The sequence below is a fragment of the Hylobates moloch genome, unplaced genomic scaffold (assembly GCF_009828535.3).
Source record: "Hylobates moloch isolate HMO894 unplaced genomic scaffold, HMol_V3 SCAFFOLD_3, whole genome shotgun sequence".
Lineage (NCBI taxonomy): Eukaryota > Metazoa > Chordata > Mammalia > Primates > Hylobatidae > Hylobates > Hylobates moloch.
Genome location: NW_026652278.1, coordinates 140,085,121 through 140,112,904, shown reverse-complemented (window position 1 = coordinate 140,112,904; position 27,784 = coordinate 140,085,121).

Here is a 27,784-nt window from a genome sequence, read left to right as displayed (position 1 = left end):
TATTCTGGCCTTACAAAATAAATGAATAAAGAAATTTACATGAATTTTCCTTAAATTAGTATACCAAATAGTAAGGGTGGAAGAAATAATGGAAACAGAGTATACCACATCAGTGGTTGTTGATCCGGGAGATAGTCTTCCAACAGATGCTTAGGCTGGAAGCTAGAGGTTTGATGAGGAGAAGGATGTTGATAGTCTCGGAGTATTTCTCTTCAAAATACTTTTCAGTTACAAATGGAAACATGAGGACTTTAAGGTGAAGAAATCTGACAAACATCCACTTGGATGTGATCAAAGTTAACATCATCGGCTGTAGGACAGATCAACTCCATGTGGCCCCTGATATGGATTCACTGAGATGAGCTCAGCATCATTTCTGTGGTATTCCTACAGGAATGCACAGCTTGAGACTGGACACAAAGAAGAATCCGGCAGACAGATTGAAGGACAGCCCACAGAACCAAACTGTCAAGATCCTAAAAGACAAGGAAAGATGAAGAAACAGTTGCACATTAAAAGAGAAAAAATACACATGACAACTAAAGGCAATATGTGATTCTGAACTGAATCTTGAGCCAGAAAGGAAAAAGAGACCTTGTTGAGGTACTTGGGAAAAAATGTAATATGCTTCATTGACTAGATGTTATTGTTGCATTAATATTGATTTACTGATTTGGGTGGTTGCAGTGTGGTTATGTAGGTGTCTGCCAACTCTCAACACCTTGTTTTGGAGATTTACATACTGCTGTTTTTAAGGGCAAATGGGGTAGTAAGACTGCAACTTGCTCTTGAATAGTTCAGCAAAGGAATAGTATACCGGAGGGGAGGAAGGAGGGAGGAGAAAAGGAAGGAGAAACAAAGAGAGAGAGAAAATGTGATGAATACAACAAAATGTTTACAGAAGAGTAAGACTGGAAGGGATACGGGAGTTTTTTGTTCTGTTGTTGCAACTTTTCAGAAAATATGAAATTACTTCAAAATAAATTATTAAAACATTAAAAATATTATTTTAATTATTTATGCTTACATATTGTCATTTATTTGATTCATATGACAAGCTCACTAATTGTTATGAGTTGAATTGCATTTTTCCAATATTCATATGCTGAGGTCCTAACCCCCAGTACCTCGGAATATGACTTTATTTGGAAATGAGTCATTGAGGATATCAATAGTTAAGTCAAGATGAGGTCACATTGGATCAGGTGGGCCCCTAATCAGCTATGACTAGTGTTCTTGTTAAGAGGAGAAATTTGGAGACAGACATGCACGCCAGGAGAGTGCCATCTGAAGATAAGGACAGAGCCAAGAGATACCAAAGATTTCAGCAAACCACCAGAAGCTGGGGCAAAGGCAGGGGACATATTTTTTCTTACAGTCTTCAGAGGGAACCAACCATTATGATTCCTTCGTCTCAGGCTTCCAGCCTCCAGAATTGTGGGAAAATAGTTTCTGTTGTTTAAGCCACTCAGACAGGGCCACTTTATTACAACAGCCCCAGCAAACTAATACACAATCTCTGAAAGCCTACGGAAATGAAATGAAATGACAGTGTTACACAATAAGATACAACAATTAGGAGGGACTTTAAGACAGTTTCTTTGGATTAGGAAAAGAAGATAATTACCTGATATTCCTTTACTCATTCAATTAATGTTTGCATATTTTTAATGTGACAATCTCTGTTGTAACTACAGGGACACAGCAGTCACTATACAGACAAAGCCCTTATTTTCATGGAGCTTATATTCTAATGGAGGAAGGGGGATAATAAACAGGTGGTCATAAGTGAAGAAATATAAAATAAAAAAGGATGAGGAGCTGTAGAATAATAAAACCTACTATTTTAGATGGGTCAATCTGAGAAGCCCTCTCAAAAACTCAAATAAAATGAGGGGATGGGAAAGAGCTTTCCACTAGAGAGAACAGCAAGTGCAAAACAGTCAAGAATTTGGAGTATTGAGGAACAGTAGGAAGGCCATTGTAGCTTAAGCAGAATAAGAGATGGGAAGAGTAATTAGAGATTGCACTGGAAAAGTAGCCAAGGATGAGATCATGGAAGAACTTTAGAGCAAGGATTTTAAATTTTATTCCAAGTGTCAAGGAAAGCCATTTCAGCGTTTTAAGCACTAGAATGATGTAAATAGATTTATATCTTCAAAGGGTTCCTGTGGCTGCTATAAATGGCCTGTAGGAGGCTTGCACAGAATAAGGAGGCCGCTTGGGGGCCTGGGCTCAGGAACTCCTATTTGCTCCTCCAGACCCTCTCTGTACCTGTCTCCACTCTGGGTCCCTAGAATCTGATCTTTCTGTGCTATGTCTGAGTTTCCTTGACTTTAGCTCACGGGAGCTGCCAGCAGAAGACTGAGAAGAGAATGCGGCTGGTGCATTAAGCCTCCCTGCTCCTTCCCTGCTAGGTGGCTGAGGGTTGGCTGCATCTCCCCACCAAGGCCACAGCCGCTGTCAGCCCCTAATTTCCCTGAGTTTTGGTATCTGCTCACTCCCTTTGTCCCTTCAGGGTTTTGGGTGAAAATCGCTTCCTATTGATAGAACATTTCTTTATTGGTTTCCCTAACCCTACCTTCACCTTTTCAAATAATCTCCTTAGCTTCTCTCCCTAATTCATCAGTTTGTGTGTACTATCTTTTAACCCTGCCAGATCCCGGACTGACACTGAGCTATTGCAGTAATCTGATGTTGTCTTGGAATGAAGTAGTATCAGTTAAGGTACAAAGAGGTTGGATTTGGAATGTATCTGGAAGGTGGAGTTCATGGTATTCGATGATGGATAGGCTATGGGGCATAAAAGAGAAATAAAAGAGGATGATTATAAATTTTGGCTTGAATGACCAGAGCATAGAGGAGAATTTAAAAGCAGCTTTTGTAGATAAAAAAGAATTCAATTGTGTTCACAATAATGTAGAATGTTAGACAGTCAAGTTTTAATGTTGAGTGGGTAGTTGCTATTGAAGAAAAAGGCCAAAATTGGAGACTGGCCTGCCTCCAGTCACCATGGAGCAATAGGGGCTGGACTTATCCTCTAACCTCAAACAATGAACAAATTGAAAAAAATATATGAAACGACAGTTGTTAAGACACTTGACACCAGGCAAACGAAGGACAGTGAAACTGAGGAAAGAAACCAATGGGATGAGGTGTACAATTGCCCTGGGTTACTTCCTTGAGAGAGTTTACATGGTCTGAAACAGGAAAGAGGAACCCAAGTAAAGCCTGGAAGACTCTGAGTTGAGGAGATGGAGTGGAGAGTGCTGGGAGGCCAAGGAGGCGGAGTTCACAGGACAGAGTAGCAAAGAGGAGAGAGTACACAGAAAGAGAATTCCAGAGATCTACATAGCGTTCCCCTCAAGTATTTAGCAAAGTATAGATCCATTCATGTATGTGAGGAAATTATCCAAGGCTGGAGAAAGGACCATTTGAAGAATACTTGGAATTCCTGCAGGACCAGAAATAGTGCCTGTTCCAACCAGCCGGAATAAAAACTTCATTGCTTATAGGCAATGGATAGAGTACACAAAAGGCCTTCCCTCAGTAGTGGGGATTAATAAACCCTGGACTGGGCACTTGTCTTGTCTCATTTAGCAAATCTTTAAAGCAAGATTTGAAAGGATCAAACTGTTTGCAAGAACTAAGTAACTGACTATATCCCAGAACTAAGCTCAAGAACACTTGCAGGAAACAAAAATGTGTCCAGCCCTCAACAAGTTAAAATTTACAATGACCCATCCATAATTAGGAGAAAAAGAAATCAATATAATCAATCTTATCTGTCTAAATTCAGACATATACAGATGTTAGAATTAAAAGACAAGGATGTTAAAACCGTTTTTTTTAAACTGTATTCCATATGTTCAAAAGGTTAAATAGAGAGAGAGAAAATTGGAGGGAAAAACAAACTTGTTGAGGTGAAAATTACAATGTGAGAATTAAAAAAAAAATAGTGCTGCATGGGATTAATAGCAGATTAGACATTATGGAAGAAAACATTAGTGAACTTGCAGCCATAGCAATAGAAACTATGCAAAAGAAGAAAAGAAGTAAGAAATAATGAAAGGATTAGTGAGCTGTGGAATGACTTCAAGTGGTCCAATTTGCCTTTATTTGAAGTCTCCTAAAAAGAGTAGAACAGAAAGAATATTAGGAAAAGTCATGGAAAAATGTTTCCAAATTGCATGAAAACCTATATACCTAAGAATTCAATAAACTCAATACAAGAAACATGAAGAAAACTATACCTAGATACATTATAATCAAATTGGTTAAAATCAGTTATAAAGAAAAATCTAAACACAGCCATAGAAAATATATAGAATACCTACTAAAGAACGAATTTAACAATGACACCAGATTTCATATCAGAAACAAAGCAAATGAGAAGACAGCAGAGTAACATCTTTACTAAAATGAAGAATGCAGATACAAATTGACAGTCAAAAACTTTTAGATGATATTTAAAACTATAGAAACTAAGAAGTGAGTGACAGAAAAAAAGAGAATAAAGAGAGTCAAAAAAGAGGAGTGAATAAGTAATAATGAAAAACGGCTAACACCTATAAGAATGAAGTTGACATGAGACACTTAGAGGCTGACTCTTTGAGAACTGACAACACTCTACTTTTGTTCTTGACCGATAAAGCCAACAATTGTTAATATCACTTAAAAATAAGTAAGACACAATAGTATGAGATCAATTTGCAACTGTTTAGGGGGCAAAATTTTGCTAGTATTTTTATTTTCATGCTCAGAAGAGCCACATGAAGCAGATTTTTTTGCTGTTTTGGCGATTGTTCAAAAAGAGACTTTTGTTTTTCTCTCTCATGTCTCCAAAAGGTTATGACACATTCATCAGATTCATTGAGCCCTCTGATGTTGTCCTTATCCAAAATGACTCCTAGAAATCCTTAAATTAATCCATTTTGTTCAAAGATAAGGCTTTTAGTTTTAATTATGAAATAAAACCAAATTCTGAATCTGTATAACAAATGGCATGGCTTCTCTTAGAAGTAAATTCTGAAAGGAAAAACGATTTAGGAAAAATATTCAGGTTTGTTGTAATTATGACTGGGCTGTCAAAAATTGAAAAAGGGAGAAGAACGAGGAAGAAGGTAGAAGAGAATAGATAAGGCAGGCTGGTGGCCACCACAAAGCCAGCCTCCACACTCCAAAATGCAAACAGGAACTCAACCAGAAGCTAGAGCCAGGGGACCTTGGTTTGGTTTGTGCCTCAAAGAGGGAAAGAAACTGTAGTGGCTACAAAATAAAAAAAGGAAGTCAACCACTTTAAATGTATCAGACTACGTATTTTCAAATTTGTAAGTATGAATATGATATTTAAAATTTTTTTTTATACAGAGCAAAGTCAAAGCAGAAACTTGACTGTATTCTCTATTCACTCTCATTGTCCATAATGATGGTTTCGTTTTCTGAAATTATACTATTCTTCTTTAACTTGTGTGAAAATCGATGTGTTTTATAGCATATTTTTAACTATTCCGTCACCAGGCAATTCTACCAAGGCCTAATTTGAAAGTAAAGCAATTCTATCACTTTGTCTGTGACTACTTCGTATCTTTCTCTTTCCTTTGTCTTTATTCCCTCTCAATATTTATCCCTCTCCCTTTCTCCTGCTCTCACACTCTCTCTGTATTAGTCCGTTTTCTTGCTGCTAATAAAGACATACATGAGACTGGGTAATTTACAAAGAAAAAGAGGTTTAACGGACTCACAGTTCCACTTGGCTGGGGAGGCCTCACAATCATGGTGGAAGACAATGAGCAAAGGGACATCCTACACAGCGGCAGGCAAGAGAGAATGAGAGCCAAGTGAAAGGGGAAACCCCTTATAAAATCATCAGATCTCCTGAGACTTATTGAGTACCAGGAGAACAGTATGGGGGAAACTGCCCCCATGATTCAATTATCTCCCACCAGGTCCCTCCCACAACACACGTGTGGGAGCTACCATTCAAGATGAGATTTGGGTGGGGACACAGCCTAACCATATCACTCTCTCTCTTTCTTTTACAGTGAAAAAGAAATAATTTATGTGGCATTAGAGGCAAAGCAAGCCCCTAGGGATTCAAAAGGGAAAGAGAACAAAGCTAGCAATCATCCATTACGTCATGTGAGTGTAACGAATCACAGTTTCTTTCTTTTACTTGCAGCAAACATGACCAGAATTGTAGAGAAAATAGTGCACTTAAAAATAATGACTTTAAGAAGAGTCATGTTTTTATCAGTTCAGTTGAAAAGACACAGTATTAGATTCTATAGTGGCAACTCCCTAAGGCAAAGAAAAGAAATTCCACTTTTGGAAACATTGAAAATATCGCTATTATTAAACTATTTTAGAAAATATGGTTGAGCCCTTCATCTAAAGATTCAGTTCATATCACTGCTATCTTAAGCGACTGCATTTGAGAGCAATGAATGATCCCCTAAAAAAGACCCAGTTGGCCCTGTTCCAAGTGGGCCATGTCATTTCAAATCACAGAATCTTAGAGCTAAGAGAATTTTAGAATGTATCTATTCCAATCTTCCAATAAATTAAAGAATCCATTCTGTAATATCTCTTGTAAATGCTAATTGCATCTCCATTTGAACTGCCCCCAGAATAGGAAACTCACTACCTTACAAGGTATCACATTTCAGTTTTTTGAATGATGTTAATTGTAGAAATGTCTTTTTTTAATTTTTTTAATCTTTAAAATTTATTTTAAGTTTTACTTTTTTAAAGTCTTTCTTATATTTAACTAAAATCTACCTTCTTGCAGCTTCTATTCTCAGGAAACGATCGTAAGCATCAGCGCTGGTCCCTCTGCCCTGCGAACCGTTCTAGAGTTCCAAATTCAGAGATACCCATCTGGCCAGCATAGGATAGGCAATGCAGATGCCAGAAGAGGGTGTGGGATGCAGGACACTGGAGAACAGGGATTCAGGACACTTTAGAATCTGGGTAGTAGAGAGTCACAGCTAGGATGATCATATAATTTATATATAAACCAAGACACATTTTTGTCTTTTTCTAATTTAATATTTTAAAATGTTTATGGGTGCATAGTAAGTGTATATATTTAAAGTGTACACGACATACTTTGATACAGGCATATGATGTGTAAAAATCACATCAGGGTAAGTGGAGTATCCATCACCTCAAGCATTTATCATTTCTTTGGGTTAAAAACAATCCAAGAATACTCTGCTAGTTATTTTTAAATGTACAATAAATTTTTGTTGACTCTAATCACCCTGTTGTGATATCAAATACTAGATCTTATTCATTCTTTCTATTTGTTTGTACCCATTCCATCCTCACTCTCCTCTACCCCACCCACACCCTTCCCAGACTCTGGTAACCACCATTCTACTCTCTAGCTCCATTAGTTCAATTGTTTTAATTTTTAGCTCCAACAAATTAGTGAGAAAATGTGAAGTCTGACTTTCTGTTCCTGACTTATTTCACTTAACATAATAACCTCCAGTTTATCCACGTTGTTGCAAATTACAGGATCTCGTTCTTTTTTAGGGATTAGTAGTATTTCCTTATTTATGTGTACCACTTTTTTTTTTATCCATTCATCTGTTGATGGACACTTAGGTTGCTTCCAAATCTTCTGCTATTGTAAATAGTGCTTCAGTAAACATGGGAGTGCAGATATATCTTCAGTTATTGATTTCCTTTCTTCTGGGTATATACCTAGCAGTGAAATTGGTAGGTCATATGGTAGTTCTATTTTTAGTTTTCTGAGGAGCTTCCATACTATTCTCCATACTGATTGTACATTCCAATCAACAGTGTACAAGAGTTCCCTTTTCTCCACATCTGCACCACCACTTGTTATTGACTATCCTTTGGATGAAAACCACTTTAACTGGGGTGAGATGATATCTCACTGTGGTTTGGTTTGCATTTCTCTGAGGATCAGTGATGTAGAGCACCTTTTTATATAGCTGTTTGCCATTTGTATACCTTCTTTTGAAAAACGTCTATTCAGATATTTTCCCCATTTTAAAATAAAATTACTACTTTTTTTCTAATTGAGTTGTTTGAGCTTCTTATATGTTCGGGTTATTAATCCCCTTTTAGATGTATAGTTTGCAAATATTTTCTCCCATTCTGTGGGTTTTCTTCACTTTGTTCATTGCAGAAGCTCTTTAACTTGATATGACCCCATTTGTTCATTTTTGCTTTGGTTTCCTGTGCTTGTGGGGTATTATTCAAGAAATCTTTGCCCAGACCAATGTACTGAAGAGTTTCATCAATGTTTCCTTTTAGTAATTTCACAGTTTCAAGTCTTAGATTTAAGTCTTTAATCCATTCAGATTTGAATTTTGTGTGTGGTGAGAGATAGGGGTCTAGTTTAATTCTTCTGCGTACAGATATCTGGTTTTCCAAGCACAATTTATTGAAGAGACTGTTCTTTCTTTCTGCAAAATATGTTCTTGGCAACTTTGTCAAAAATGAATTCACTGTAGATGTATGGGATTTGTTTCTGGGATCTCTATTCTGTTCCATTGGTCTATGTGTCTGTTTTTATGCCAGTATCATGCTGTTTTGGTTAGTATAGCTCTGTAATATAATTTGAAGTCAGGTAATATGATTCCTCCAGTTTTGTTCTTTTGGCTTAGGGTAGCTTTGTCTATTCTGAGTCTTTTGTATTTCCACATAAATTTTAAGATTGTTTTTTCTATTTCTGTGAAGAATCTCATTGGTATTTTATAGGGATTGCGTTGAATCTGTAGATTGCTTTGGGTGGTACAAACATTTTAACAATATTGATTCTTCCAATTCATGAACATGAAGTCTCTTTCCTTTTTAAGGTGTTCTCTTCAATTTTTCTCATCAATGTTTTACAGTTTTCATTATAGAGATATTTCACTTCTTTGGTTAATTCCTAGGTATTTAATTTCATGTGTGGCTATCGTGAATGGGATTACTTTTTTTATTTCTATTCCAGATTGTTCACGTTGACATATAGAAATGCTACTGATTCTTGTATGTCAATTTTGTATCCTGCAACTTTATTGAATTTGTTTATCATTTCTAATAGTTTTCTGGTGGTATTTAGGTTTTTACTAATATAAGATCATATTATCTGCAAACAACAATAATTTGATTTCTTCCATTCTAATTTGGATGCCCTTTATTTCTTTCTGTTGTCTGATTGCTCTAGCTAGGACTTCAGTACTATGTTGAATAACGGTGGTGAAAGTTGTCATCCTTGTCATGTTCCAGATCTCACAGGAAAGGCTTTTAATTTTTCCCTGTTTAGTATGATACTAGCTGTGGGTCTGTCATATACAGCTTTTATTATGCTGGAAGTATGTTTCTTCTATACTCAGTTTTTGGGTTTTTTTATCATGAAGGGATGTTGAAAATTATCAAATGCTTTGAAATAATTATATGGATTTTGTTCATTCTGTTTATATGATGTATCAATTTATTTATTTGCATATATTGAACTATTCTTGCATCCCTGGGATAAATCCCACTTGATCATAATAAATGATCTTTTTACTGTGTTGTTGAATTCAGTTTACTACTTTTTGGTTGAGGATTTCTGCATCAATATGTGTCAACGACTTTGCTTGTTGTTTTCTTTTTTTAATGTTTCTTTGTTTGGTTTTGGTATCAATATATTACTGGCCTCATAGAATGAGTTTGGAAGTATTCCCTCTTCTATTTTTCAGAGTAGTTTGAGCAGGATTGGTATTAGTTCTTCTTTAAATGTTTGGTAAAATTCAGCAGTGAGGTCGTTGGGTGCTGGGCTTCCTATACTGGGAGACTCTTCATTACAGCTTTGATCTCATTACTTCCTATTGGTCTATTCAGGGTTCAGATTACTTCATGGTTTAATCGTGATAGGTTGTGTGTGTGTAGGAATTTATCCATTTCTTCTAGGTTTCCCAATTATTGGTATATAGTTATTAAGTAGTCCACTAATAATTCTGTAAATTTCCGTGGTATCGGATGTAATGTCAGCTTTTTCGTCTCTGATTTTATTTATCTGGGTCTTTTTTTTCCTTAGTGTTGCTAAAGGTTTGTCAATTTTGTTTATTTTTTTTTTTTAAAAAAACCTTTTGTTTTATTACCTTGTGTGTTGCTTTTTATTTCAATGTCATACATTTCTGATCTTATCTTTATTATTTCTTTTCTTCTAATTTTGGGTTTGGTTTGCTCTTGCCTTTCTAGTTAAGATGCACCATTAAGTTGTTTATTTGACATTTTTCTACTTTTTTGATGTAGGTGCTTATTGTTATAAACTTTCCTCCATGTACTGCTTTCTCTGTATCCCATAGGTTTTGATACATTGTGCTTTCATTTTCATTTGTTTCAAGACACTTTAAAATTTTCTTTTTAACTTTTTCATTTACCCACTAGTCATTCAGGAGCATATTGTGTAATTTCCATTTGCTTGTATAGTTTTCTAAGTTCCTCTTATTAATAATTTTTAGTTTTATTCCCTTGTGGTCAGAAAAAATACTTGATATGATTTCAATTTTTTGAAATCTTTAAGATCTGTTTTGTGGCCTAACATGTGGTCTATCCTTGAGAATGATCCATGTGCTGAGGAGAAGAATGTGTGTTCTACAGTCATTGGGTGAAATGTTCTGCAAGTATTTATTAGGTCCCTTTGATCTATGGAACAGATTAAGTCCAATATTTCTTTTTTGATTTCCTGTCTGGGAGATCTGTCCAGTGCTGAAAGCTGGGCCTTAAAGTCACCAAATTGTATTGATTTCTTATCTCTTTCTTTAGTTTTAATAATATTTGCTTTGTATATCTGGGTGCTCCAGTATTGGGTACACATATATTTACAATTGTGATACTCTTCTTGAATTTGACCCCTTTATCTTTGTATAATGACTTTCTTTGCCTCTTTTTATAGTATTTTTCTTGAAATCTTTTTGTCTGATATAAATATAGCCACTCCTGCTCTTTTTTGGTTTCCATTTGAATAGAATATCTTCTTCCATCCCTTTATTTTCAGTCTATGTGTGTCTTTATAGGCAAGATGTGTTTCTTGCAGACAACATGTCACTGGGTCTTGTTTTTTTTATCCATTCAGCCACTCATTGTTTTTTGATTGGAGAGTTTAGTTCATTTACATTAAATGTTATTATTAATAAGGACTTGCTACTGCCATTTTGTTATTTGTTTTCTGATTGTTTTATCTACCTTCCTTCCTTCCTTCCTCTCCCTCCCTCCCTCCATCCCTCCCTCTCTCCCTCCTTTCCTTTCTTCCTGTTTTCCATTTTGTGAAGGTTATTTTCTCTGGTGGTATGTTCTAATTTCTTGCTTTTTTATTTTTTGTATATCTCTTGTAGGTTTCTTAATTTAAGGTTGCCATAAGGCTTGCAAATAACATCTTATAACCCATTATTTTAAGCCAATGGCAACACTGATTACAAAAGCAAAGAGAAAACTAATAAAAACTATACCTTAACTTCATACCCCCTCCTCACTTTTTAACTTTTTGTTGTTTCTATTTATGTCTTATTATACTATGTTTTAAAAAGTTATTGTAGTTATTATTTTTGATAGGTTCATCTTTTAGTCTTTCTGCTCAAGACATGAGTCATTTATACATAATTATAGTGTTATAATATTCTGTGTTGGTCTGTGTACTTACTATTACCAGTGAGTTTTGTACCTTCAGATGATTTCTTATTGATCATCAATAGCCTTTTCTTTCAGATTGAAGAACTCCCTTTAGCATTTCTTGTAGGGTAGATCTGGTGTTGATGAAATCCCTCAGCTTTTGTCTGGGGAAGTCTTTATTTGTTGTTCATATTTAAAGGATATATTCACTGGATACATTATTCAATGATTAAAATGTTTCCCTACAGTACTTTAAATATGTTATGCTACTCTCTCCTGGCCTGTAATGTTTCCACTGAGAAGTCTGCTTCCAGACGTATTGGATATCCTTTGTATGTTGTTTCTTTTCTCTTGCTGCTTTTCAGAATCCTTTCTATATCTTTGACTTTTGGGAGTTTGTTTATTAAATGTCTTGAGGTAGTCTTATTTGGGGTAAATCTACTTGTTCTATAATGTTCTCGTACTTGAATATTGATACTTTTCTCTCAGTTTGGAAAATTCTGTTATTTTCCTTTTGATAAACTTTTTACCCTGATCTCCCTCTCTACCTCCTCTTTAAGGTCAATAACACTTTTGAGGCTATTTTGTAGATCTTGCAGGTGAACTTCAGTCTTTTTTTCCTGTTTTCTGTATCTTCTGTGTTTTTTAAAGCCTGTCTTCAAGCTCACTAATTCTGTCTTCTGCTTCAGTTCTGCTATTAAGAAATTCTGATGCATTCTTCAGTATGTCAATTGAAATTTCTCTGCTCCAGAAATTCTGTTTGATTGTTTTTAATTATTTCACTGTCAAATTTATCTTTTAGATTCTGAATTCCTTCTCCATGTTATCTTGAACTTCACTGAGATTTCTCAAAACAGCTATTTTGAATTCTCTGTCTGAAAGGTCACATATTTCTGTCACTATGGGATGGGTCACTGGTGACTTATTTATTTCATTTGGTGAGGTCATGTTTTCCTGGAAGGTCGTGATGCTTATGTATGTTCATCATAGTATGAGTATTGAAGAGTTAGGTATTTATTATAGTCTTCACAGTTTGTACCCATCCTTTTTGGGAAGGCTTTCAAAGTGTTCAAAGGGAATTGAGTTGTGATTTAAGTCTTTGGTCACTGCAGCCATATCCACATTAGGAGGCAGCCCAAGCCCAGAAATACTGTGACCTTTGCAGACTCACACAGATACAGCCTTGGTGGTCTTGGGTAAGATCCAAGATAATTCTCCAGATTCCCATGCAGACACTCTCATTCTCTCCCCTTAGTTTCTCCCAAACTAATGGAGTCCCCCTCCATGCTGAGCTGCCAGGAGCTGGAGAAGAGATGGCACAAGCAACCGTGTAGCAACCACCACTGGGACTGCACTGGATCAGACCTGAAGCCAACATGTCACTGGCTCTTGCCTAAGGCCTACAGCAACCACTGCTTGGTAACCACCAATGTTCCCTCAAGGCCCAGGGGCTCTCCAATCAGCGGGTGGTAAGTCCTAACAGGCTTGTATCCTTACCTTCAGGACAGTGAGCTCCTCTCTAGCCCAGGGTGGGTCCAGAAATGCTATATGGGAGCCAGGACCTGGAGTTGGGAACTGTATTATTCCGTTTTCACACTGCTACCCACCTGAGACTGGGTAATGTATAAACAAGCAAGGTTTAATTGACTCACAGTTCTGCATAGCTGGAGAGGCCTCAGGAAACAAGGGGAAGGAAGGCACATCTTACATGCTGGCAGGAGGAAGAGAGTGCGTGAGGAAGTGCCACACTTTAAAATCATCAGCTCTTGTGAGAACTCACTCACTGTCATGAGAATGGCATGGGAGAAACTGCCCCCATGATCCAATCACCGCTCACCAGGTCCCTCCCTCGACATGTGGGGATTACAATTCAAGATGAGATTTGGGTGGGGACATGGAGGCAAACCATATCATAAACCTTAGGGATCTACCTGGTGCTCTATTCTACTCTGGCTGAGCTGGCATCCAAACATCAGGACAAAGTACTTCCCACTCTCCTCTTGTCTATTCTCAGGCAGAAGAAACCTCTTTCCCTGTGGCCAGCACCACCCCAGACTGGTGGTGAGCACTGCCTGGCTACTGCCAATGTTCACTCAAGGCTTAAGGGCTCTTCAGTCAGCTTGTGATGAATGCTGCCAGACCCAAGTATCTCCTTTCAGGGTAATAGATTCCCTCTGGCCTAAGGTGGGTCCAAAAATGCTGATCAGGAGCCAAAGGCTGGAATTGGAGGCCTCAGGAGCTCACTTTGTGCTCTGCCTCACTGTGGCTGAGCTGGTACCCAAGCTACAAGATGAAATCTCCTTTATGCTTCCCTATGTTTTCCTCAGGCAGAAGAAATCTGCCCCCCACCCCCCACCTGTGCCCCACCCCATGGCCACCACAGCTGGGAGTGTGATGGGTCACACCTGAAGCCTGCACTGCACTGGGTCTCATCCAGGGCTCACAGCGAGTACCGCCTGGCAACTGCTGATGTTTATTCCAGGCCCAAGGGCTCTTTGGTAAGCAGGGAACGACTCCTTCCAGGACTGGGTCCTCCCACTCAAGGCAGCAGGTTCCCTTCTGGGCCAGGGTGTGTCTAGAAATAACATCTCAGAGATACGGCCTGAAATGGGAGTCTCAAGACTCTGTCTTGTGCCCCATCCTACTGCGGCTGAGCGCTGGTATCCAAGCTGCAAGACAAAGTTATCTTTCCTTCACTCCTCTCCCCTCCCCTCCCTTCCCCTCTCCTTTCCTCTCCTCTCTTCTCCTCAGTGGAAAGAAGTAGTCCGTCTCAGAGCTGCAAGCTGAATTGTCTGGGGTTGAGGGAGGGGTGAAACAAGCACTCCCTTGGCCACCCCAGCTGGTGTCCCACTAGGTTGTGTGCACCCCAAGTCCATTGGCTCCAAACCCAGCGTAGCACCAGGATTTGCCTAGAAATTGCAGTCCTTGTTGCCTAGACTGCCTTTCAAGTTTATTTAGGACCCCAGCAGCTTTAGCCTGTGGTGGTGGGGCTAGCCAGAACTCACTTTCTAACTGCTGGGATGGGTTATTCCCCTCTGGCTAGGGTCGCTCTAAATGTTCCCTTTGTGGGCACCAGCCAAATTCTGCCCTGTATTGCTTTCTGCTGTAACAAGGCAGCACTAAATTCAATGCAAAGTCTCATAATCACTGCGCTCTCCTCTGAAGCACACAGATTCTCTCCACACCACGTGGCTGCTGCCAGTGATGCAAAAGTGGTGATGTCGGTGATACAAGACTGTCTTTCCTGCCTTCTTCAGTGCCCCTTTCCTTGATATGATATTCAAGTCAGGTATCGTGATTGCTCACCTGATTTTGTTTTTTATGAATGTGCTTTCTTGTGTGGATAGTTGTTCAACTTGGTGTTCCTTTTGGGGAGAGGTGGCTACAATTGCTGGAGGGTTCTATTCAGCCATCTTGCTCTGCCTTGTCCTCAACCAAGATATTTTGAGAGTGAGAGAGGTGTTACGAGCAATCATACCAGGACAAAAGGCATGAATTGATACTCCCTCAGGTTACATGAGCATACTATTTAAGAAAAATATTCCTGGGACAGAAACAATTACATGTGTTCACCAAAACATTTCATTTTCCTCCTGGAAAAAAAAAAAAAAAAAAAAAAAACCACTTTATTTGCTATCATTACCACTCCAAACATACACAAATACACACACTCACAAACACAGCAGATAGATACATTGAGTCATGACACATAGATTAGATAGATGATGATAGATAGATGATAGATGATAGATAGATAGATAGATAGATAGATAGATAGATAGATAGATAGATAGATGATAGATAGATAGATGATAGAGTTATGATTATAAGTCATGGGCAACTTGGTGTGAGCTGAAGTGATGTTCTCTGTTTCAGGCACAGCCATAAAACATCCTGAGTCATATTAGGACAGTCCCCATTGACCCCTTGATGATGGAAACATACAGTGAAACGAGTCAGGATTCTGAGTTTACTGCTTGGAAGAGAGCCACCAAGGAGAGCCACTGACCAGGAACCTCCTCATGAGACTCTGCATGAGCAAAAAATAAATCTTTGTGGTTTTAAAGCTCTGTGAGTTTCAGGTTATCTTTTATATTTTATAGTAGTTAGCATACCCTGAGTAGCACAGATCCGAAGCATGGAAATAACAAGATCAACCATTCCAGTTTCCATTTTTAAAATTCTACTTTATAGGGTTTATCCTTAGAAAAACCCTCTATCATCCTTAGGAAAATATTATAGGTGTACTACTCAATAAAGCAAAACTATTTATTATAACATGAAATTTAAAACAATCTAAGTGTCAAAACTATACATTGGTTAAAAATGTGGTAGATTTGTAGGATGAAATATTATGAGAACATTAAAAATGAAGAAAAAATAGACACATATTTTTTGACCAAGTTAGGCTATCTAATGCCTGACATTTACATCTATGCATAGAAAATGTATTGAAAATATATGTTCCAAAATGTTAACAGTGATTACTGTAAGTTGTGGATGTGATTTTTATCTTTTTGTTATTTTGTTTTCTAATATTAAAATTATGAATCCACATACACATATAATGTCTATAATCAGATATTTGCAAATTCTCACAGACAACAACTAGGTGAAATTCAAGAGTGGGCAGAATAGAGCCCTAGAATATTCAGTGCCAGGGAAATGGCCATTAGGAGCCATGGAACAAGAAACTACTTCTGCAAAGAAGAGGCACACAGGTACCTGTAACAAAGCAAACAAACAAAAAAGACTAAATGTGGAGCCGTTATTTCAGTCCCACCTGCTTTCACCTCTCTAAGAGCTGATAATGACCCAGTTTTTTAATTTGCTATTGATAACTACGAACAACTGAGTACCTGAGGGGTAAATTCAGAGACTACAATCAGACAGTTTTCTGGCAGAAGCATTTACCTGAAACTAACCTTACTTATGGGGTTAAGAGTAGAATGGCAGGAGAAAAGATTGGATATCATCTCCCTGCATTGCTAAATATCAGTAAGCTTATTTATTGCAACATGTTTTGATCCAAAATGATAATGCAATAAGTATCTCCCTTGAATCTTAAAGGGAAAACAGAAAATGACAGATTCCTCTTAAATTTTTTATTGTTCTCAGTTTAATAATACATCAACAGAAACAATTTTTATGCATTCAACATTCAAATCATGTCTCTTTAAGTCTCTTTTCAGACTAAAAATTGTATCTTTGCAATTTGAATACTCTAGAGAATAACATCAAAAGTTAACAAAAATGTATCAGTATTCCCAATTTGCAAACATGGTATGTAACTAAAGAAATATATTCAGGGTTTTGTCTGTCTGCTTATTTATTTGGCTGTTTTAAAATTGATCTTTATCTAGTTTCACTTCTTCCAGCAATAGGCCTTTTTTGTTTCCCATTCTTCTTTGTGACTTGTCAGAGGTTTTAAAGAGTGGTAATCCAGAAACAAAAGTCAGGGAAATTAAACACTCTAGAATTTCAATGAAGGATTTAGCAAATCCCCTTTTATAAATGTTCAGAAATTCTGGCAATTAAGTAAGAAGTACTATAGGCTGAATTTCACCACCAAGACATTTTTATAGGTATTATACCAATAGGCAACATGGTGAAACCCCATCTCTAATAAAATAAAAAAATTAGCTGGGTGTGGTGATGTATGCCTATACTTCCAGCTGCTTGGGAGGCTGAGGTAGGAGGATCACTTGAGCCTGAGAGGTTGAGGCTGCAATGAGCCATGATTGTGCCACTGTACTCCAGCCTGGGTGAAAAAGCAAGACCCTGTCTCAAAAAAGAGAAAATATTATAGCTATGCTATATTTCAGTCTTTGGGGATATTGTTAACATATATCATGATTTCTGATTGTACAATAGATCATACTTCATTCAGGAATCTCATTATGTAAAGCATTTCAAACCACAAAACCATGTTCTTTAAAGCATGAAGTTTATGAGGGGTTTTTGTTTGTTTATTTTTATCTCTTTTTAAAATCTTATCTCTGTAAGAGAAAAGAAATGAAAAGATGTCCCATGTTCATGGGTTGAAAAAATTAATATTGTGAAAATGTCTATACTACTCAAAGCAATCTACAGATTCAAAGCAATTTCTATCCGAATTTCAATGATATTTTTCGCAGAAGTCGAAAAAAAAATTCTGAAATTCACATGGAACCCCAAAAGGCCCCAAATAGCAAAGCAATCTTCAAGCAAAAAGAATAAAGCTGAAGATATCACATTACCTAATTTCAAAATATACGACAGAATTATAGTGACAATGACAGCATGGTACTGCCATTAAAAGCAGGCATACAGAACAATGAAACAAAATAAAGAGCCCAGAAATAAATCGACACATTTTACAGCCAATTGTTCTTAGACAAAGTTGTCAAGAACACACAATGGGGAAAGGACAGTCTCTTCAATAAATGGTGTTGGGAAAACTGGATATCCATGTATAGAAGAGTAAAATTAGATCCTCACATTGCACTATCTACAAAAACCAAGTCAAAATGATTAGAGACTTAAATGTAAAATCTGAAACTATAAAACTACTAGAAGATAACATAGAAAAAAACATCTTAACATTGGTGGGTGGGCAAATTTTTTTTTGGATATGACCCTAAAGGCACAGGCAACAAAAGCAAAAAAATATACAAATCAGATTTCATCAAACTAAAAAGCTTATACATAGCAAAGGAAATAATTAACAGAGTGAAAAGGCAATCTATGGAATGGGAGAAAATATTTACAAACTGATAAGGGATTAATACCTGAAGTCCATAAGGAACTCACAAAACTCAATAGCAAGAAAACAACCCAGTTAAAAAGTGGGCAAAGGAGCTGAACAGACATTTCTCAAAAGAAGACATACAAATGACCAACAGGTATATGAAAAATTGCTCAACATTTTTGTTGAGCATTATTGCAAAAATCAGAGAAGTTTCTCTAATGATCAGGGAAATGCAAATTAAATTCACAATGGGATATCACTTCTCAACTGTTAGAATGACTGCTATCAAAAAGACAAGATAGCAAGTGTTGGTGAGGATATGGAGAAAAGAAAACCCTTGTGCACTGTTGGTGAGAGTGAAAATTGCTATAGCCATTATGGAAAACAGTATAGAGTTTCATCCAAAAAATTAAAAATAGCACTACCATGTGATTCAGCAATTCCATTCTTGGGTATATAGCCAAAGGAAATGATATCAATATCTCAAAGAGATATCTGCACTCCCATGCTCATTGCAGTACTATTCATAGTGGCAAAGATAGGGAATCAACCTAAATGTTCAATGACAAATAAATGGATAAAGAAAATGTCTCATATACATTTACAATGGAATATTATTCAACCTTAAAAAAGAAGAGGCCGGGCACAGTGGCTCACGCCTGTAATCCCAGCACTTTGGGAGGCCAAGGTGGGTGGATCATGAGGTCAGGAGATCGTAACCATCCTGGCCAACATGGTGAAACCCTGTCTCTACTAAAAATACAAAATTTGCAGTGGCTCACGCCTGTAATCCCAGCTCTCAGGGAGGCAAGAGGCGGGAGGATAGCTTGAGCCCAGGAGTTCGAGACCTGCCTGGGCAATATAGCGAGACCCCGTTCTCCCGGAAAAGAAAAAAAAAAAAAATTAGCCGGGTGTGGTGGTGCGCACCTATAGTCCCAGTTACTCAGGAGGCTGAGGCAGGAGAATCGCTTGAACCCAGGAGGCAGATGTTGCAGTGACCTGAGGTCATGCCACTGCATGGCAACCTGGGTGACAGAGCGAAACTCTATCTCAAAAAAAAAAAAAAAAAAAACACCATGCAAAGTGAAATAAGTCTAGCACAGAAGGACAAATACCGCATGATCTTAACTTTTCTCCACATCATCACCAGCACCTGTCTTGTCTTTTTGATAGCAGTCATTCTAACAGTGGAATCTAAAGAAGTCAAGTTGTAGAAGCAGAGAGTAGATTAGTGGCTGTCTAGGGGCTGGAGCATGGGGAAAATGGGGAGATGTTGGTCAAAATGCACGAAGTTTCACTTATACAGGATAAATAAGTTCTAGAGATCTAATGTACAGCATGGTGACTACAGATGATATCACTGGGTTGTATACTTGAAATTTGCTAAGAGAGTAGCTCTCACCACACACACGCACACACAAAATAGATATAACTATGTGAGATGATAAGTATGTTAATTAGCATAGCTGCGGTAATCATTTCACAATGTATAAAGCATGTTGTACACTAGACATATATACAATTTTTATTTGTCAATAATACTTCAATAAAGCTGAAAAAAATCCTGTCTCTGAATTATTGTAGAGAAAGTTACTATAGTCTGCACTTCATATAAAGTCTTGGTGGCCAAATGTTTTCAACAAGGATGGAGGAAACAGGGTTATGTAGATCACCACTGAGTGATCTCTCAGTTTCCTTGTGTGTAACATGATTTGTTGTAATAAATTGTATGTTTTATAAGGTATCAATTATTTTAAAAGCGTTTAAATGCAATTGTGCAAATATCTGTAGTGTATCTAAATATGTACACTTTTCAATGATTTTACTCTTTTGAAGTTAAAAAGGTCTTATGTCCAGAAATAAATTCATTCTCAGATATTTTTAATTTCAAATTTATTTCTAATAAAATTCAGTGAAACATTTTCTCCAAGCTGCTTTACATAAACAATTCCCATTGATTATTTCACTGGAAACAGTGCAGGCAGTTATACCCTCTGCAGCATTTTGGGGGATGATGGGGACAGGGGTTCTTCACTGACAAGGCATTGAGTCATGAATCTGAACAGTACTTCTTGTCTGGACACCAAGATGAATGAATTAACAGAACTGGGGCTAGAAATCCAAAAAATATATATCTTCAAGCAAGTCCAAAGCTATAGCATCCCTTTCAGGGCCAAACTGAGACATGTGGGCACACAGGGCATGCTAATAATTTTGCACTGCTTCCAACTGATAGTCTTTGAACATGGAACATATATGAGCAGACAGGCTGAGCACTGAGAGAAGCAAAAGCAGAGAAGTGTTGGTTCAGATATCAGACTCTCCTTCAAACTGCAGAGCAATTCAGGGTACGTTCCCCACTCAAGGAACAAACATTCTCTAGAGGGCATTTTAGAAGAAAATAAATGTTTCTTTGAAAGCATTTTAGAGACCATCAAGTGATCATTTCCTACTTGAACATGCCTCTGGAGGTCACACTTCCCATCATTTCTGGTCAATGAATATTATTTAGCACCTACTTTGTTTCAGGCACCCTGCTTAGCTGGGGCTGGAAGGGTAAGGGAACAGCTTATCATATTATGTCTTCCAATCATCTGCAATTCCTCCCTGAGAGGAGCTCTGGAAAATGCAATTTGCTACAGCTCCCAGCATTTTTAGTCAGCTAGAGTGGTCTCACAGACATTTTAGTGCCCCTGGTGCTAGCTCTGCCGACCTATTCCTTATTCTGGCTCTGAGCATACTACTTCTCCATAGACAGAAATAGCTTGACCTCCAAGAAACCATTCTTATATTTCCTCTCTGCCAAACTAATTTAAATAGCAACACAGGAATGGGCCATCATTACTGTGTTTTACTAACAACTTGGAGTTGGCTTAGCAAAGCTCTGTGAAGTCAGGTGGCAGGGATGGCATCTGAGGTGTAGGAGGGCCTGAGACCAGGGTTCCTCAAGCCTGGTGTGATTGGGCCATGTGGGCTGTGAGGGTTTGCAGACTTTCACTGAATCTTTTTCCCAGGTAACATAGAAAGACAGGTGGACCACCAGGATTTTATGCAAGCCACTGTTTAACTCTCCTACCGTAAGCCGTTCCTTTGACATCTGTATTGCTGGGGAAAGACTTCCAATGGGTTTATAGATTCGAAATCTGTAACTCAGGAATGGTACAACAAATGGGCCAATAAGAAAAAAGCATAATGCCTGTTCCACCTCCTCTTATTCCCAACGAGTTCAGAACAGATAAACAGTGACTTGTAAAACAGGAGTTTTAGAGGTGGTAGAAATGCCTTTTGCTGTATCATATTGTCTCCTTCATGGGCATAATACCAACTGACACTATTTGCTGAGGTTGAACCAATTCCTGAGGCTTGCTTTTGTGGCTTCTCCTGCAGAAGCAATCCTTTGGTACACAAATGTATTGTTTTGTGGTTTCAAGTACAATCCTTCACTCACTATTTTAACCTTAAAGCAATGGTTAATTTACTCCACTGAGACCATATGCTAATTTTAGCAATTTTTCACTACCTTGATTTAATGTAAGAATCGTAAAATAAGGTTTAAAATTTCCAATACAAAAATTATTTTCAGTCTGTAGAAGGAGGCCATTTTTTACGTTAGTTTGTCTGTACTTCTTGGCTTACTTGAAGAGAACAAAAATGCAGCACACCTATAAACGAGTAAAACTGGAATTTCCTCCTTCTTAAGAAAGTAAATCACAAGCATTCTTAAGCCCCAGGGAGGTGTGTTATGTATACATTTTTGGCTGTAACATAGCTGTACTATGGAACATTAATTTAAAAAGCAATAGGACCTTAATATTATAGTCAAACAATCTGTACCTAACTTGCTTTCTCGTTTTTGCACATCATGCCTCAGCCCCCTCTAGTATCCCTCTCTTCCCTGATTCTAACTAAGGCTCCATGTTTACTGATGTGAGTTTTGTTTTTTTTTTCCTGATTTCACATTCACCACTACATTTAACTTGAACTAAGAGGTTAAATATGCCACCTCCTCACATACGTGCCCTCAAAATGTGAAGATTTAAAGACTGGGCTGGGCTTATGAATCAGGAATGCAAATTATCAACCAAATGACAACTGTTAACTGAAGTCTCAAAGAAATTTTGCCTGTTTAACAGCTAGGTAGCTAATAACCATACTTATGTAAACATGCCTTGGGTTTTTTATTTATTGTTGTATATAAACAGGGATGGGGACAGCGCGAGAGAAGTTTTTCAATGTGGTAATTATTTTTCAGTCTCTTCGTTGTTCTTCTACACGTTGTGATACTCTGCCTCCCAAATTCTGGAAACAACTCTAGTGATTTGATAGGAAGGTCGTTCATGCAAACAGATGGAGTATTTGAGAGAATAAATAAAAATATTTGGTGAAATTTCTATGCAGAAGTAGCATACCTTCTGTGAAACATCAATAATGGTTTGATAGTTAATATTAACATTGTGAAATTATCAATTATCAATAATATCCAAATTATTTTTGCTTTAAAATAAGAAAAAATTATTTGATTCTTTGGAGTTGGGGAGGTAGTAGTTAATATATTTTTTAATTTAATAAAACTTATATGCAACTGACACATGACCTCTGAAAATAAATAAAGCAGCCAAATGATCTCTATATCCTTCTGGTGCTGTTGGGTAGACGCCAAAGTGCAGTGCAGCTGGTAGAAATGCGTCTGTGCTCGCCAAATATCATTGCTGCATATTCACTCATGAATGCAGAAGCTCCGGCACATCCAGAGACTGCTGGACAAATAGGCCAGACCCACACTGCTTGCACAGACATTTAGTTTCAATCACATATAGATTCCTTTACATTGATGTGTATTTGTGTGTGTGAGAGCACAATATTACTGAACCAAATTGTTCACTTAAAGTTAAATCTTCACATGCATTTACCACAGTACCATATATGCAATACAGTAAGCACCCAGTAAATACCAATTAAGGTTGATGAGATGGATGGATATAAAAAAAGATTGACTACTTCCATGATGTGGAAAATGGTGTAATCGATACATTAGCTATGCAAATCTGAAAAAAATTATACTTCTGTGAACGTCTATGCACACAACTGCTCAAGTTACAGTTGGAATATGACATAAATGTCAAATGATATTGTTAATTTTCAAATTTCACAATGAAAGTAAAATATCTGAAATTCATAGTTTCTAAAACTGCACCAAAATATAAGAAATAAAAGATACAGTCCTGACTTTGTAATTATTGTGCTACCAATATGAAAAAATGGTATACACAAAATGCAGTTTTCAAATAGGTTTTATTACCATCTGAGAAATTTGTATGCTTACATCTCTGTGGTGCGAGGGACAGAAATGCTCAAATATTTCAGACCATTGAAAATTCACATCCAATATACAACAAAAAGAAAAGATTAAATTGTGAATTAAGAGTAAGAGAAATAGACTTTGTGAAGAGGAAAATATTTTTCTAGATTGCCAGAGCATGTGTGGTTTGTACCACAATTTCATGTTTTCCTCATACTGTTTACAACGTCAGATTTTAAAGACAATGTGACTGTATTCATTTGTTTCCATAGATTCATGTCATTACCACATAGTATTCTAGAAAACCTTTTATATGCAATTGTCTGTGAATTTATAACCAATCGTGTAATGAGAGAATTTTAAATACATATGCTCATTTTAAATAACATTTCTGGATTTAAATATATATGGACACGTGAGTAAGATGCTTATAACCTTCACTGTGATCTGGCTAAGGGTTTAGTGTATTTAACATGGAATAAATGCTAGTTGTGTGCTCAGAAATACACAAATGACTACAACATGCATCCATATTTAATGATGGAGTCCCACTCTTTGCAGCTATAAATAACTTGTCTGCAAGAAATATGAATGAATGGAAAGAAAAAGCTTGTGTTTTGCAACTTGATGTGTACAGGATCCCAGCCATAATCACTTATTCCAAAATCCGTATCACTGCAGAAAAACTTGCTTCGTGAAGAGCACACAGCTTCTGTGTGCAAGTAAGACCCTTGGGTTAGCTACTCTGGAAGTTCAAGTTACACTGCTTCATTTGCCTGCCTTTTCACTGCTTTCCTTCAGCTATGTGAACTATTTCATTTTGACATTTTAAATATCAACCTCCTTAAGATAAAATATGAGTGGGTCCTTTGGAGTGCTTCCTGGCGTGGATCCTCTTTACAAAATGGATGTGCTTTAATAATAGATATTATTCTAAAGCTACCACTGGGCTCCCACCTTTAGCAAATGTCTGAAAGAATTACAGACCTTTATTTTGGTAGTTGCCAAGCTGAGCACTGACCAACTTGGAGGGGGAAGGAGAGGTGGAGGATAAGTATGCCATATATTTACTTAGTTATTTATAAAATGGAAAGAAGAAATATTGGATAGAACCTAATGTATTGCCACCTATGACCAAGTTGCTGCTGCTATCCAAGTCAGCTTTTAAAACTAACAGAAGCAATATATTTTAGTCTTTTCATTTGCTTTTGCCTGGTATTTCTGTGAATGTTCTCCTGTGTTAACCATAGAATCATCTCCTAATGCCACACTGGGATGTCTGGTAATATCTATAATTTAGAACAGCATATGAAGAATAACAGACTATTGACGTTGTTCATGAAACCCCTATTACTATACATTCCAAAATACTATATGTAGGTCCTAAAGAAACAGTGGCTGGAGACAGCATCCAGGGTTTCCAACGTGAAGATGACAGATTGCTCTAATACAGACATGACAGGCAGTGTAATTTCTAAAAAATCTAATCTCATGCTGCATCTGAAAGGAGTATACAGGAGTTACCCAGCGGCCAAACAAAAATAAAAAATAAATAAATAAGAGGGAAAAATAAAATCTTATGAAGCATTTTTTTTTCCCACAGCATTTTTCTGAAGCAATAGCAAAGAGAAAAAGCTATCCTGACATAAAAAATAGATCTAAAACATGCAGTGGCTGAGGAAGGTGGTGAAAATGCAATTGAACACCAGGCAGCTAAAGAGACAGGGCCAACACTTTTGGAATAGCAAGCAGTTTGGTTAAACAATAAATGACACATAATTGAAGACTGCTCCAAAGAGCTTGCCTCTGGACTGTGCTGTCTCCATTTACTGAACACATGCCTGCCATTGGTCTGTGCTGAGCAGACCTGGCACTCAGGTGACCTGACTTTGACTTTGAGAGTCCCCTAAGAAAACATCTCAACATCTCACTCTGTCTCCTTTCTCCTGCTGTCTTGACACCATAGGTTAAAACTGGAGGGTTTTCATATTAACTTGCTTTTCATTTTGAAATATAGAATATTTTGAAGCTGTATAAAAATATTATGTCAATTTCCTATTGTAAATACTACAGGCATAGACATTTAAAACAGACATACGGATCATGCTTAAATGGATATTTTAAGTGCAACTATTGGAGGGAAAGTACTCATATCAATAACACTGCTTACAATAAAATTCCCAAGCTTTTTTTCAAGGAGAATTTGGGGTTAACTAGCATAAGGGGAGATTGCAGAGAATGCAAGAGCCAGGCATTACAGGCAGGAACTATGTAACCCACTGCCCCTGCTCATGCATCTGGTGGATCTCTGAAACTCAGACTTGCATTTTAAAAGCTGTGTCTTTCCTATAGCCATCATGGGCTGACACCAGGGCCTGGTGGCATCACATGCACTGCTAACAATTGGTGAGACTGTGGGAGGATAAAATGAAACCCACAGACCTATCAACCTCTTTAACCACCAGGCCTGCAAGATGCTCATAGTTGAGATTGTATCTTCTCATCTGTCTCCTTGAAGTGAAATTATTTTCATCCAAAAGAAAAAAGTATTCAGTGTTCATAGTGAGGAAAAAGTGCCTGGTGGAGCGTGTTTTTATTTAAAAAGAAATTAATTCCTAGCCAAAAAAAAAAAAAAAGAGGTGAATCAGTTAGTTCTGACGGAGATAACAAGAAGTAGCAACAAGCTACTTAAAAAGTTATTAAAAGAATATACTTTCCCCCAAAATTATACCTTAAGTTTATTTTTGATTCCCTTTCCCTAGTGTGGTATTTTCATTAACAGTGGAAAAGCCAACCATGAAGTCCCAGAGACAAGCTTCCTTTCAGTTTCTTAATTCAACTCAAACATACACTGAGGCTAAGGTACCTGGCAGAGTGGAGGAGATGGAGAAGAGGCCTTCACAAAAGGGTAGGAAAATCTGCAGGAGAGGATAGGCATGATTAGTGACCTCTCAGCCAGGCAGAACCCCAGCCAGTCACAGGGAAGCTCTCTTCATATCCTGATGTGTCATGACTAAGCCTGTCTCTGAACTATTAAGCTGGTTCCCCATTGGGTTCCTGTCGGCCTCAATGAAGGTGCTCAAAAGCAAGTTCCATCAAGAGCAAGCAGCTGAGAGATGAAGGAGAAGCTAAAGATGCTGTTCATCCGTAAGCCAGATGAGCAATACTAGAATATATAAGATTCAGTCTCAGCCACTTTTCCAAAAATAATAATATCAGAAAGGAAATTGTCTTCACATTTCACAGACATAAAACTTAGATTATCCTATTGGGAAGATTAAATATTGTAATGATACAATTCTTCCCAAAACAATTTATATCTTCAAAATGCAGTCCCCAAACAAATCCCAATGGAATTTATTTTGTAACTTTGGAAAGCTTACTGAAAAATACATCTGAAAAAATGAACAGTGAGGAACTATCCAAAATAATGAAAAAGAAGAATTAAATATTGAAACAAGAGGACTTACCCTGTTATAAGAGCCAATAATTTAAATGGATAGGTAGGTAGATGGATAGATAGATAAATATACTTACATACATGCATAGATACAAAGATGCATAGGTGCTTGGATAATAGATACACTCTGAGCTGGATTGCCAGTATTCAATGTTCAAAAAAAATCTATAAAAATTGGAAGAAAATGCTACTAAATATTGACCTGATCTCAGGATATGGGGAAAAAGTTTTAAACATAAAAGCAGTTGGAGAGTTTGCATCTTGGAACTAGATATCTGCACATTACATGTTCTTTATTGTCATAAAGAATAAAAATAATACCGGCCAATCACTAAAAGGGTTTGAATAATCCAGTGGAAATGCGTAGCTTGCTAACGAGTGTAAACTAGCCACAAAGAGTGCAATTTCCACGTTCCTGAGAATATAACTAAAACCCAAGCTTCTCATTTGTTTTTCAAATTTGATAAAGCATTTTTATGGCTTGACAGTCACAGACCAGTTGGCTATTTAGCCTTTGGGTCATGTATGGAGGATGCGAGTTGTAGGATTCCTACTCTGTAGTAATGTTAGATACCTGAAGGTAAGCAGAGCTTAAGGGCAAGGCAGGAGAACTTCCTCCCACTGAGGAGGAAGGCCTGAGACAAGGTGAGGGAGTGGGAGTGGAGCCTGCTTCCCA